Source organism: Dendrobates tinctorius, unplaced genomic scaffold, assembly GCF_039654945.1.
Source record: "Dendrobates tinctorius isolate UK_male_01 unplaced genomic scaffold, ASM3965494v1 ptg000091l, whole genome shotgun sequence".
Taxonomy (NCBI): domain Eukaryota; kingdom Metazoa; phylum Chordata; class Amphibia; order Anura; family Dendrobatidae; genus Dendrobates; species Dendrobates tinctorius.
Genome location: NW_027361759.1, coordinates 3882277 through 3897829, shown reverse-complemented (window position 1 = coordinate 3897829; position 15553 = coordinate 3882277). Strand labels below are relative to the sequence as shown.

The 15553-nt window shown below is 46.3% G+C and overlaps 1 long non-coding RNA gene across 1 annotated transcript in view; it reads left to right on the top strand.

Moving 5' to 3' along the window:
* Window positions 1-2866: 2866 nt before the first annotated feature.
* The window catches only part of LOC141098440 (uncharacterized), a 32353-nt gene continuing 19666 nt past the window's right edge, over window positions 2867-15553 (top strand). Inside the window, exons 1-2 of the long non-coding RNA XR_012234231.1 lie at window positions 2867-3004; window positions 14141-14309. This is a non-coding gene — a long non-coding RNA (uncharacterized lncRNA). The remainder of the gene's footprint in view (window positions 3005-14140; window positions 14310-15553) is intronic.

Genomic DNA, 15553 nt, shown 5'->3' with positions numbered 1-15553 from the left:
AAAGACAATGGCTTCGGGGAACAATGTGACAAGTATTGGTAAGTATGTTACTCTATGTTATATGTACTGTATGTCTATGTATGTATTGTATGAATGTATTGTATGTATGTAGTATATATGTGGTATGTATGTAGCATGTAGTATGTATGTAGTATGTATGTAGCATGCATGTAGCATGTAGTATGTATGTAGCATGCATGTAGTATATATGTAGTATGTATGTAGCATGCATGTAGTATATATGTAGCATGTATGTAGTATGTATGTGGTATGTATGTAGCATGTAGTATGTATGTAGCATGCATGTAGTATATATGTAGTATGTATGTAGTATGTATGTAGTATGTATGTAGTATGTATGTGGTATGTATGTGGCATGTAGTATGTATGTAGCATGCATGTAGTATGTATGTAGCATGCATGTAGTATGTATGTAGTATGTATGTAGTATGTAGCATGTATGTAGTATGTATGTAGTATGTAGCATGCATGTAGTATGTATGTAGCATGCATGTAGTATATATGTAGTATGTAGTATGTATGTAGTATGTATGTGGTATGTATGTAGCATGTAGTATGTATGTAGCATGCATGTAGCATGCATGTAGTATGTATGTAGCATGCATGTAGTATGTATGTAGTATGTATGTAGCATGCAGTATGTATGTAGCATGTATGTAGTATGTATGTAGCATGTATGTAGTATGTATGTAGTATATATGTAGTATGTATGTAGTATATATGTAGTATGTATGTAGTATGTATGTAGCATGTAGTATGTATGTAGCATGCATGTAGTATGTATGTAGCATGTAGTATGTATGTAGCATGCATGTAGTATGTATGTAGCATGTATGTAGTATGTATGTAGTATATATGTAGTATGTATGTAGCATGTAGTATGTATGTAGCATGCATGTAGTATGTATGTAGTATTTTTTTTTTTTTTTTAACATTTAACACATTAGCCGGATGATGGGACTACTACTGTCCCATCATTGGCTAATGTGTCAATCACTGTCATGGTAGCAGGCATCGCCCGATGGGACTTGTAGTCCCATCGGACAATGCTTGCACAGACCCACGGACATCAGCACAGCCCCCCGGCAGGCCGGCACAGCCCCCCGGCAGGCCGGTACAGACCCCCACAGGGTGCACAGACCACCGGCAGGCCGGCACAGCCCCCCCGGCAGGCCGGTACAGACCCCCACAGGGTGCACAGACCACCGGCAGGCCGGCACAGCCCCCCGGCAGGCCGGTACAGACCCCACAGGGTGCACAGACCACCGGCAGGCCGGCACAGCCCCCCGGCAGGCCGGTACAGACCCCGGGCAGTCCACACAGCCCCCCGGCAGGCCGGCACAGCCCCCCGGCAGGCCGGCAGAGACCCCCGGAAGGCCCGAAATGACGGCGCATCATGATGCGCACACACCGCGCATCATGATGACGTCAGTCTGTCAATCAACTTTAAACTTCCGATTCCGATGCCGAATTCCGATATTGAAAAAATATCGGAAGTCGGTATCGGAATTCCGATACAGCAAGTATCGGCCGATACCCGATACTTGCGGTATCGGAATGCTCAACACTAGTCACCATGCAAAAAACAAGCCTTACAGCTGCAGTTGCTGAACAATAAACATTTTAGGTCCTGTTCACATGTTCAGTATTTGGTCAGTATTTTACATCAGTATTTGTAAGCCAAAACCAGGGGTGGGTGATCAATCCAGAAGTGATGCACGTGTGTCTTATACTTTTCCTCTGATTTTTCCACTCCTGATTTTAGTTTACAAATACTGATGTAAAATACTGACTCGTTTTTACAAGTATCTTCTGGCATTGTTCAAGTCTTCTTATTACATGATTCAATCCTGCTGACTACGCCAAATGTAAAGTGACTGAAGGCTGTAGCCATGGCCAAGCTGCTGCTACATATTGCTGCAACCCTTTACAGGAAAATCAAGTCCCAGTCTCAATATGCTATCAGGTGGATCACATTCTCTTATAGGCTACAAACCTTCACCATCTCCAGGCCTTCATCTTCATTAGCTGCTGCACATAGGTAAAGGGACATCCAGTTCATTTCAACAACCAAAAGTTTACTGGACAGTTCAGGTTCATCAGATGGCAACATGCAATATTGGTCACAACACTTTACATTCCTTGGTTCCTTAACATAGCACACCCTCAGCACCACTATCCTTTCCTCCTTGACTATCCCCATGTTCACTGGCTCTTTCAGCCCCTTTACCTTCCCTTCTCTTCGTTTGCTGTCCATCATCCTTTGTACACAAGAGGATAAGGCATTGTCCATAGTGCTCATACCAAGCCCTGAGCTCCAGATGTTGGAGGAATATAGCAAAGGATTCTAGTAAGGCCTCCCACTGCCATGAACAATAGACACTTGCTGATACTAGTAGCCCACTGCAATTGAACTTGACCTTGGTTACTGTACTTCCCTATTTGACTATCTATCAGGAAGTAGTCCCTTTTTACTATCACTATCCACCTCCCACTGTGGGCTAGTCCCAAACATTAATTGTATCTTATTTTATGTATTTGCTAACTACAGATACTTTCTTATAACAGTATGTACTAAGCCTATTACCCTTATCTTATGTCCTAAATCATAATCTATATCACTACCTTATCCTGTACACTACCATATTACAGTCTATTCACAATATGCACTAAAACTACAGTACCTAGTTCACATTTCACTTAACACAATATATGCAGAAAATGCATGACATTATCTACATGATGCAACTGGTGTCTTCAGGGGTAGCAATACAGTAGTACAGTCCACCATTCTTACAATCCACACACTTAGGTCTGCTTTATAAGTGCTAACCGCTCTGATTGTTTGTCTTCTGTCCTGCATACCCTGATGTTCTTGTCTTCGCTGATCCATAGGTTCTATGTCAAGAACCACTAAGATGTACTGTCACTTCAGTTTCAAGTTGCTCACACGGACATACAGTTTACAGAAACCCCCTCACAGGTGAGCCTGTGACACACTTCTGCAGCTAACTGGCAGACGGTTCTCATTCGACCGGCGAATCAAGAAAGTTCTTCAGGTGACTGATGAGAGGGCTGTCTTAGTGGAAAATTAGTGATTCTGGAAACTTATTGCTGTTACCATGTTGGTATTTGGAACTCATGAAGAAAAGATCAGTCTATCACTAACTTTTTTTTACTCCTCCACATTTATCCACAATTGATTAGTCACCCAGCGTGCCAATAAATCCTCAGTGAGTGCTCAGTAATATTGAAATATTCCAGACCTACAATAGAGAAAACTGCAGCATTTACTACCAATGTTTTATTTTCCATAATTGATTGCTCTCACATGCAGCAAGTCCATAATCATAATTCTGCACTTGAGGGCACGTACCTAGGGCAGCAAGAAGCAGTGTGCAGCAATCTTCAATAACATTTTCTAATTTGCTTGTTTATTTGATCAAATGCTGTCACCAGGTAAATTGTTTTAAAATCTTGCAGCTGCTTGGATGGAGGAGGGCAGGTTTCCTTGGCTGGGACAAAGGTTGTAGCACAATATTGGGTTACTTGCAGAAAAGGAACAATGTGTTGTCATACATTGGCAGCTCAATGATTCAAGCTGATTCATCTTGGAGTAGAGAACTGCAAATTGGGTTTGCTATTTGGGGCTCCTGATGAAATTAGCCTGTCGTGGGAAAAAGTTTTGTGACCGACATAAATTTTTTTAAAAAATTTTGACAACGTTTGCCACTTCAGTGTTTTTAGACCTTTCAGTCAGATATCAGCTTCTTGGCCAAATCATCAACGACGGCAGCCTATTCTTGTCTAATCAGCGTCTGGTATTTATCACAATGTCTGTGTTTGCTTTTATCAACCCATCTTTTGAGGATTGACTATAGGTTCTCTATGGCTTTGAGCTCAGGGGAGTTTCCTAATCTTTAGTTCCCCCAGGCACTTAGTTACGATTTTTACCTTGCCGCATGGTACTCCATCAAAGCAATTTTCAGCACCAAATTTCTCTTGGATCGTTCTTTTGCTTTCCCCATGACTCACAACCCAGAAACATCAGTGGCTGGATGAAAGATGCAAGAGTCAGTCTGGATCCCAGAAGCTCACTCAGCTTTTATGCACACACACTGATTACAAGCAAACAGGTCACAAGTGAGAATGTTCCCTTTAGTAGCCATGACTAGAGTTGAGCGACTTTTGCTTTTTTAGGGTCGAGTTTCGTTTCATGAAACCCGACTTTTCCAAAAGTCGGGTCGAGCAAAATCGGCCGACTATAGGGAAAAGAAACACGAAACCCAATGTAAGTCAATGGGGAATTAAAGTCGGCAGTGAGAGGAGGACAGGAAACACACCTACCGTGCCCATTTGAATGCCAAAAGCATCAATTCTTCTTACTTAAGCTTGTCAACCTTAATTAACTTCATAATACTAGTTGCGCACTGAAAAATGGGGGTTATTTGGCTAAAGTTGTGGGGGAGTAGGGCTGGCTCCAGGTTTTCATGTGCCCTGGGCAAAAGAGCGCCCCTTTAACACATACAACAACTCATGATGCTCCGATACGGCAGAGAAATAGCGTTATAGTACAATGAAAAATACTTCACTTTTTACATCTCATGACGAGGCTCATCTATTTCTCCATACAGAATCATTGGTCCCATATAATGTTTGAAACAGTATATGATGAGCTCCACATAATGCTACAGTATATGTTGGTCCCCATGGATGAAACTCCACTGTCTTATGGGCCCAAATAATGCTCCAAACATAATGGGCCCCATTTCTAATGCTCTAGTGTATAATGGGCCCTGTAAATGCTGCTCCAGTGTCTGATTTCCACCTTTGGAATGTTCCAGTGTATGGTGGGCCCCATCTATCATTCTCCAGAGTATAGTGCTCCCCAAAAATTGCTGTCCCAACATTGAAAACAATGAAATAAGTCTCCTCGCTAGGGAATCCCTGTACTAGTCTGGACTCCTCGTCATCCCCATCTTCCATCTCACTGCACAGTATTTCAACCTTGCAAGTGCTGTGATCCTGAGCAAGCAGGGGGGGCCCACTTGTTGGCGACGGCACTGGCACAGGGCCCCTGATAGTACGGTGGTGTGTCTGACAGCGGGTGTGCGAAACCTGCACTTTCATCTGCAGCTTCCTCTTTGTCACCGTGTAAGATGGAACTGTATATGGGAAAGGTAACCTGAGTTTCATCAGGGTCAGATTCAGGCCGTGTAGCGTGCGAGGGGAATGTAGTGGTCTGGGTCAATGTACCAGCAGATTCATCGAGCAGTGGCTGGGCATCAGTTCACTTGTGTCGCCCCCAGGAGTACGGACGCCACGGGGGCATTACCTTCCTCCTAGGGAGTGTGATGTCATGCTTGGGAGCAACAAAGGATTTCTCTAGCAGGTTAACTTATTGGGCGGCGTTATTCCCACGAGTCACGACCCTCCAAACAGCGTTCATGAAGGCAAACTGTTTGTTTTACGTGGGCAGTATGGTTGCAAAGCTGAACCATAAAGGAATGTCCAGAAGGGCACCACCAGGAGTGCAGCCTACGGTGTAATTTGACTCAACATGGGCAACCTCAACCATCCAGCCACAAAAAAGATGCACACATTGCAAGTTTAATTCCGTTAACAAACGAGACTCCGTCATGCCCCGCGGTCCGAGTCCGGCTTACTAGAGGGACACGCGAGGCTCTGGCATGTGAGATTGGCCAATAACTGGTGTGTCATGCCCTTACATGTCCGTGGCTGCATGTGCTCTACACTGAAAAGGCCAGCGTTTGTCGCTTACAGGTGCAGATAACCCGATGAACAACGTTAGTGATGGGGATCTGGGATTATAATTATTACTCGCGAACGATGATTTCCCAGTAAGTGCAGGTCAACCGCAGTTCCGGAATTAGGCCTAACCATCATTCCTGAAAAAATGAAAAACTTACGTGTGCAAACCACAGGTACTGTAGCTTGCTTAACAGCTCGCCAGCCATTCTCAGGCCCAGTATGGATTACACATGATTGCACAAAGGTGAGAAAGGGTACCGTATCCCCGGATAACATGTATGGATAGCATAGTGTACACATTCAAAATATATGTGTACAGATCAGGAGGCAGGCTCAGATGGTGTCAGGCCCAGTATGGATTACACGTGATTGCACAAAGGTGAGAAAGGGTACCATATCCCCGGATAACATGTATGGAGAGCATAGTGTACACATTCAAAATATATGTCTATTGATCAGGAGGCAGGCTCAAACGGTGTAAGGCCCAGTATGGATTACACGTGATTGCACAAAGGTGAGAAAGGGTACCGTATCCCCGGATAACATGTATGGATAGCATAGTGTACACATTCTAAATATATGTCTATAGATCAGGAGGCAGGCTCAGACGGTGTCAGGCCCAGTATGGATTACACGTGATTGCACAAAGGTGAGAAAGGGTACCGTATCCCCGGATAACATGTATGGATAGCATAGTGTACACATTCTAAATATATGTCTATAGATAAGGAGGCAGGCTCAGACGGTGTCAGGCCCAGTATGGATTACACGTGATTGCACAAACGTGAGAAAGGGTACCGTATCCCTGGATAACATGTATGGATAGCATAGTGTACACATTCAAAATATATGTCTATAGATCAGGAGGCAGGCTCAGACGGTGTCAGGCCCAGTATGGATTACACATGATTGCACAAAGGTGAGAAAGGGTACCGTATCCCCGGATAACATGTATGGATAGCATAGTGTACACATTCAAAATATATGTCTATAGATCAGGAGGCAGGCTCAGATGGTGTCAGGCCCAGTATGGATTTGACGGCCCAGACTACACAGCGGAGGAGCAGGGAGAGGTAAAGAGACACTTGATTGCACTATGAGGGACCCTGTGCCAGTGCCCGCACCCAAGAGTCGGCCTACCCACCTGTCCAGGGCAACAGCACTCGCACGGTTTCGTGCACTAGGTGGTGAACCCGGCCATGGGGGGGGAGGCAGCACAGTTAGGGAGTTATAGAAAGTGGCATATGTTGATGTTGGACATTCAGCTGATGCAAAATGCGAAATTGTTCAAGTCCCAGGAAGAGGAGGACCAAAGCAAGCCATTTTTCTGTCACCCTATGTGTCATCAGGGGAAGGTGGGACAAAATCCTTGGAAACCCATGCATGGTTCATTTTAATGAAGGTTAGATCATCCACATTTTGGGTTGACAGACGGGTCCTTTTTTCTGTCAGGATTGATCCAGCTGCACTGAAGACTCTTTCCGATAGCACACTTGCAGCTGGGCAAGCGAGCTCCTGTAAGGCATATTGTGCCAATTCAGGCCAAGTCTCCAGTTTAGCAGCCCAATGGTCAAAGGGGAATGACCTGTGCGGGAGAACATCGATATGGGAGGAAAAGTAGTTTGTAACCATAGTTGACAACTGCTGTCTCCTGTCACTTTCCATCGATGCAGTATTACCAGTTGTGTGAGCAGTACTTGAAAAATTAGTCCACAACATTGTCATGAAACCCCTGTCTCCAACGCCACTTCTGCTGTGTGCACCACGAACACCTCTGCCAAGCTGCCCCCGGCCCGTACGGCTCGTGTGAGAACCATCACCGCTGCTGTGTGCTGGGAATGCCTCAACCGGTTTACCAGAGTTGCTTGTTTCTTAGCCAATATTAGGTCAAGGTTCTCGTGTGACATGATGTTTTGTAATTTGCCTTTATAGTGTGGATCCAGGATGCTGGCCAACCAGTAGTCGTCATTGTTCATCATTTTGGCAATGCGGGGGTCCCTTTTTAGGATCTGCAAGGCATTATCTGACATGTGGGCCAATGTTCCCGGTGTCAATGATGCACTGCGAGTGCTGGCTGGAGGAGCACTTTCTGGCAAATCCACATCCCTCCAATCACGCACAAACCCTGTACCAGAACTTGCCACGCCAACATTTTCACTTGCCCCACGAGATGCATCCTCCTCCCCTAAGTAATCATCCCCATCATCATCCTCCTCATCCTCTTCTTCCTCCACCTCGTCCAGGAGAGGTCCCTGAGCAGACAATGGCTGAATGTCATCAAGGATTCCCTCCTCCTCTTCCTCCTCGTCAACATTGGCTGCAGACGCCTGCTCCTTAAGGTGCATCAAAGTTTGCATGAGCAGACGCACAAGTGGGATGCTCATGCTTAGGATGGCATCGTCTGCGCTTACCAGCCGTGTGCATTCCTCAAGACACTGAAGGACTTTACAGAGGTCTTTCAGCTTCGACCACTGCACACCTGTCAACTCCATGTCTGCTCTCAAAGTGCCTGGCCGTGTATCCTCCCACAAATGCATTATGGCCTGCCTCTGTTCGCACAGCCGCTCAACCATGTGCAGGGTGGAGTTCCACCTTGTTGCAATGTCGATAATGAGGCGGTGGTTGGGAAGGTGGAGCAATCGCTGCAGCTTCTGCATACGAACGGAGTGTACAGGCGACCGGCGGATGTGCGCGCATAGTCTTCGCACCTTCTGGAGCAGGGCTGTTAACTACGAATAATTGTTGAGGAAGCACTGCACCACCAGGTTCAAGGTGTGAGCCAAGCAAGGTATGTGTCTGAGTTTTGAAAGGGCTATGGCTGCCACAAAATTACGGCCGTTATCACTAACTACCTTGCCTGCCTCAAGATGTCAAGATGTATACTGCCCAGCCTTGACTCAGTTTGTCGCTGAAAGTACTCGGCCAGCACCTCCGCGGTGTGTCTGTCGCTCAAACACATCATCTGCAACACAGCCTGCTGACGCTTTCCACTAGCTGCTCGATAGGGGGACACCTCGTGTGCAACAGTGGCAGCTGCAGATGGAGTGCTCGTACGACTGCGCTCTGTGGACGAGCTTTCGCTTCTGGAGGAGGATGAGGGTCGAACGCCTACAGCTAACTCTTTCCTATACCGTGGGCTAGGCAGCACTGTCCCACCACCGATGTCCCCTGTGGACCCTGCATCCACCACATTAACCCAGTGCGCAGTGATGGACACGTAACGGCCCTGGCCATGCCGACTGGACCATGCATCTGTTGTGAGGTGCACCTTTCCACTCACTTACTGCTTGAGTGCATGGACAATCCGGTCTTTCACATGATGGTGGAGGGCTGGGATGGCTTTGCGAGAGAAGAAGTGGCGACTGGGTAGGTCATAACGTGGTACTGCATAGGCCATGAGTTCGCAGAAAGCTGCGCTTTCCACCAACCGATAGGGCATCATCTCTAACGAGATTAGTTTGGCAATGTGGGCGTTCAAACCCAGTGTACGTGGATGAGAGACTGAGTACTTTCTTGACCTACTCATAGTCTCTGGGAGGGTGAGCTGGACTTGAGAGCTGCATATGGTGGAACTAGCGGTGGACAGGGCGGACTGAGAGAGGGTTGATGATGGTGATGGAGTTGGTGTTCTTTCTGATGGCCTAGATTCAGTCTTTCGTTGATATAACAGTGGGATTCCCTGACTGCTTTGGCCTTGCAACGACACCTCAACATTTGCTGCTGTGCTAACCAGTGGGCTTACAGTGGGGGAAACAATGTAGCGTTGCTGACTACCTTCTTTGTGATCAGTTGCACATGTGGTACTTGAGGTTTGGTGTTGTGTCCACGCTTGCAAGTGCATGCTGGTTAAATGTCTAAGCATGCAACTGGTATTCAAATTTTTCAGATTTTTCCCTCGGCTAAAGGTCTTTGCGCACTTCTTACAGATAACCTTGGCCTGATCATGAGGATTTTGTTCAAAAAAGTGCCACACTGCACTCTTCCTACTTTGGAAGACATTTTGCGGCCTAGCACGCTGTGCTATTTTGACCGTCTGGACAAGCTGTCCAGCAACTGTTTTGATTTTTGGAACCTGTCTTTGGAATGCTCCGGGCCTGCCAGATAACAGCTGTTGCGATGTCGATGTCTGCTATGGATGCTCCTCCTCCTCATCTGAGCTATTGGAAGCAGCACCCTCTTCCCCCAATGGATGCCAATCTGGGTCAACAACTGGGTCATCCATCACCTCCTCTTCAATGTCATGTGCACCTTCCTCTGTGTCACCGTGTGTGGTGGTATAGTATGCGGGAAGGGGCACCTGAGTCTCATCAGGGTCAGAATCTGGCTCATTACACTGCGAGGACAATGTAGTGCTCTGACTGAATGTACCAGCAGAATCATCTATCAGTGGCTGTGCATCAGTGCACTTCATGTCAGATTCATCTTGGCCTGGGTAATTCACCATTTCACTTGATAACCCAGGCATGGTATGTGAAAACAGCTCCATGGAGTAATCAGTTATATGGCCTGCGTCATCCTTCAATCTTGGTTGGGGTGAAGGACACAAGGAAAGGTGTGGTTCATGAACATGACCCTCCAATGATGACTCAGTGCTTTTATTTTTTACAACTTCAGAAGAGGAGGCGACAGAGCTGGAGGCTGAGTCAGCAATGTAAGCCAAAACTTTTTCCTGATGCTCTGGCTTTAAAAGCGGTTTGCCAACTCCTAGAAAACTAAGCCTTCGAGGCCTTGTGGAGCCAGACGATGACGCAGGCTCAACACCTCCTGCATTCGGTCCTATTTTGCTTTTGCCACTACCATCAGATCCACCACCAACACCATCATTACCAGCTGGCAACCCCCGCCCAATTCCACGGCCTCTTCCACCAGCCTTCCTCATTTTTGGTAAAAATGTACACAAAATCCCACAAACTATATAGTACTGTAAAACAAGGTACAAGGTGTATATAGGACAAGGGAGACATCGAATTTCTGAACACACTTGTGGACACTGTTGGATTGTGTGAGGCCCAGTTAATATCACACCGCTATGTCATAGGCTCAATGTCGCAGGTGTGAAAAATGTCACTATAGGACAGGGGAGATGTAGAATTTCTGAACACACTTGTGGACACTGTTGTGTGAGGCCCAGTTAATATCACACCGCTATGTCACAGGCTCAATGTCGCCGGTGTGAAAAATGTCACTATAGGACAGGGGAGATATAGAATTTCTGAACACACTTGTGGACACTGTTGTGTGAGGCCCAGTTAATATCACACCGCTATGTCACAGGCTCAATGTCGCAGGTGTGAAAAATGTCACTATAGGACAGGGGAGATGTAGAATTTCTGAACACACTTGTGGACACTGTTGTGTGAGGCCCAGTTAATATCACACCGCTATGTCACAGGCTCAATGTCGCAGGTGTGAAAAATGTCTCTATAGGACAGGGGAGATGTAGAATTTCTGAACACACTTGTGGACACTGTTGTGTGAGGCCCAGTTAATATCACACCGCTATGTCACAGGCTCAATGTCGCAGGTGTGAAAAATGTCACTATAGGACAGGGGAGATGTAGAATTTCTGAACACACTTGTGGACACTGTTGGATTGTGTGAGACCCAGTGAATATCACACCGCTATGTCACAGGCAGAAATTGGCTAGTGTATGACAAACTACAAGGTGTATATAGAATTGGGCAGAATAGGAATCTCCCTAGAGTGTAGGTCTGTAAGAACGGAACATGTCCTCGACTTATCCTTACAGAGTGACACACAGATAGCTTCACTGTGGCCGTGATAACAGCCGTTACACGGTACTCAGAGAGGAGCGTGCACGTACACCGCTGTCCGGTGTCCGTAAAATTGTCAAGCTCCGTGTTTTTTAAGTATACGGACTGACACATGCTGTCTCTCTATAGTTTTGAATGTGATCAAACAGCAAAATATACTTAACTGTTTGAAAAGCAGACAAAACTAGAAGGTGTAGGTCTGTAAGAACGGAACATGTCCTTGACTTATTCTTACAGAGTGACACACAGATAGCTTCGCTGTGGCCGTGATAACAGCCGTTACACGGTACTCAGAGAGGAGCGTGCACGGACACCGCTGTCCGGTGTCCGTAAAATTGTCAAGCTCCATGTTTTTTAAGTATACGGACTGACACACGCTGTCTCTCTATAGTTTTCAATGTGATCAAACAGCAAATATACTTAACTGTTTGAAAAGCAGACAAAACTAGAAGGTGTAGGTCTGTAAGAACGGAACATGTCCTCGACTTATTCTTACAGAGTGACACACAGATAGCTTCGCTGTGGCCGTGATAACAGCCATTACACGGTACTGTGTGAGGAGCGTACACCGCTGTATGGTGTGAAAAAATGCACGCTCAGTACCTCACCAGGACAAAAAAAAAATTTGGATTGCTTTTAAAAAGCAGTTTGCAGAGCAGTGGGAAAACAGCAATGCAGCTATCAGGAAGCCTTATAAGGCAGCCTAACAACCAACACAGCTGATCCAGCAAAATATAGCCTCCACTTGCACTGCACACACAGTGACTGGTGTGTTGTACAGGCAAAATCGCTAGCAGCAGAAGCAGTTTTTGGTGTCTTCTTCCCTGCCTAACGCTGTCCCTACAGAATCAGCAGCAGCAGCTCTCCCTATTCTGAGATCAGCATGAGTAACATGGCGGTCGGCGTGCACGCCCTTTTATACCCCCTGTGACGCCCCCCAAAGCAAGCCAATCACTTGCATGCCCTTCTCAAAGATGGTGGTGACCCCTGCCTATGTCATCACGTTGCCCACAGTGTCCGTGGATCCTGATTGGCTGAAAAAGGGCGGAAAACAAACTTTTGAAACGCGACTTTGGCGCTAAAGTTGCCGAGCTCGTGGCCGACCTCACCCTAGGGTCGGGTTTCGTTTCAAGTCGGCGACTTTTGAAATTTTTCGACCCATTTCGCTTAACTCTAGGTGAGGGTATTAAGTTTGTACTGGATTCTGGAGTGGATGGGTAGCCAGTGTAATGACTGGCACAAGGTAGAGGCATCGGTGTAACGATTGGCGAGGAATATGATCCTGGCTGCAGCATTCAAGACAGATTGGAGGGGAGGAGTTTGGTAAGAGGGAGACCGATTAGAAGAGAGTTGTAATAGTCCAGACGAGAATGAATAAGAGAAACAGTAAGAGTTTTGCAGAGTCAAAAGTAAGAAAAGGTCAAATTCTAAAATGTTTTTGAGGTGCAGATAACAAGAGCGAGCCAGTGATCGGATGTGGGGGGCGAATGAAAGCTGCAAGGAGCCTGCTTACTTCTTCTGTGACTGGTTCAAAATCAGACAGTGAGCTACATGCAGTGGGGGAGGAAGGAAAATGCATGGTATGAGGTGATTGGGAGATAATTTCCTGTCGGATATGATCAATTTTTTCTTTGAAGTAATTGGCCAGATCGTCATCTCGACGCTCCGTGGTTGGGGCCTGCTCTCTTGGGTTGAGTAAGGAATGAAACGTGTCAAAGAGACGTTTTGGGTTATTGGACAGTGAGGTGATGAGGGTGTTGAAATAGGTTTGTTTGGAGAGGTGAAGGCCAGTGTTGTATGTTCTAAGCATAAACTTATGATGGATGAAATCTTCGTGTAGATTGGATTTTCTCCACAGACGTTCAGGGCACCTGGAGCACCGCTGCAGGAAACGTGTTTGCAGGGTGTGTCAGGGTTGTCGCCATCTGTGTCGTGTTGTTCTATGTCTAGGAGGTGAAATTTCATCCAGGGCACTTTGACATGTTTCATCGTAATGCTTCAGTGCAGAATCAGGACATGAGAGGGAGGAGATAGGGGCAAATGATGACTGCAAGTTCTTCATAAGTTTCTGGGTGTTAATGGCCTGTATGTGTCTATAAGTGTGGACAGTGGGGGTGACCTGAGCGGAATGGCAGTTCTTGATAGAAAATGAAAGAAGGTTGTGGTCAGAGAGTGGGAGAGGGAAGTTTGCAAAATCATCTTCTCCACAAAGCCGAGAGAAGACCAAGTCGAGGGAGTTTCCATCTTCATGCGTTGGAGAAGGCCTGTTTCACATTTCCGTTTTTTGATGTCAGTCAAAATCCGCCAATTTTAGAAAAAAACGGATCCGCCCCTTTTTGGGCGGATCCGTTTTTTTCCCCCCATAGACTTAGTTTAGCAGCGGATCTTGACTGACGGTCGTCCGTCTCACCCATTTTTTGACGGATCCGTCAAAATTTTAGTGGCTCCCGGGCGGATGAGACGGACTCTGAAACGTTTTTTCAGAGCGACGGTCCGCTATTTTCTATTGCGCGTGCCCGGCACATTCGCTCTGGCAGAAGAAAATTCTTTCTCTCTCTCTCTCCTTTTCCAGGACGCGACTTCAGCGGATCCATCAAAACAACGGTCCGGTGGCATACGTTGGTGTCACAACGGACATGGATCCATTTTTAGCTTCTTTCATGGATTGCAACTGACCAGAAAAAACGGAAGTGTGAAACAGGCTGCTGCGAAAGGCCAAACAAAGAGGTTAGAGATAAAAGGTGAGTAGCAGATGGGGAGAGTGGAAGAGCAATGGGGATGTTGAAATCGCCCATGATGAGGGTGGGGATGTCACAGGAGAGAAAATGTGGAAGCCAGGTGGCAAAATGATCCAGGAACTGATGGGAGGGGCCGGGAGGATGATATACCACTGCCACTCGCATGGAGAAGGGGGTGTAGTCTGATGGCATGGACCTCAAAAGAAGGGAAGACAAGTGAGGGTACTTGAGGGATAACCTGAAAGGTACATTTTGGTGATAGGAGCAGACCAACGCATCCACCTGCTCTATTGTCTGATCTTAGGGTATGAGAAAAGTGTAGTCCCCCATATGAAATAGCAGAAGCAGCAGTGGTGTCTGACTGCTGGATCCAGGTTTCAGTAAGAGCCAGAAGGTTAAGAGAATCAGAAAGGAAGAAGTCATGGATGAAGTAGAGTTTATTACACACTGAGCGAGAATTTCAAGGGGACAATTAAGAGAGACAGAAGGCATGTAGGGAACAAAAGTAAGATTAGAGGGGTTTCTGAGTGTAGCATTTGGGGGGTTTGACTTTCTATAACATGGTGGACCGGGGTTGGGAGCAATGTCTCTTGCGACTAGGAGAAGAAGGATAGAAAGAGTGAGCAGATGGTTAGGTGATTTGTGAGAGCGTCTCTGATGTTGAATGGTGGGACTGAATGGATCTGTGCAATTTAGCAATGTGAAAAGAGCGTGAGTGCTATACATAGGAGAGGAAAGGAATGAGGGGCCAATATGGATGGAGTGTAAAGAATTAATGCCAGGGTGGTGAATGTGTATGAATGCAGCGGTCAGGATATAAATTATACTAATGCATATGATATATAGTTGTTGTAATCCAAATGTACAGGGAATAGATGTATATAAATGTCTTACCTGTCTCTTGCCCTGTCTAACTGTCATGTTATAACTGCCTCATACTTTGATGAAATGTACTTCGATTAAATGTACATAAATGCCGCCCTGCATAAATGCATCCCCAAGATATGTCTGAATATATAATAGGCTATAGTTGGACATGTTCTGCCTCATGTGGTGCATGATAATAGCTCACCCAGCATGCCTCCATCCCGGAAGGTGTCCTCACAGAGCGATGCGCTTCAGCGTCATCACCGGAACACTTGTTCCCGACGCATCACTGCCGCGACACCAGAAGTGATGGAAGGGCACCGGAAGTCCAGCCCTCATGTGCTGGACACAGATAACGGAACAGAACCTCCGGGATTGGT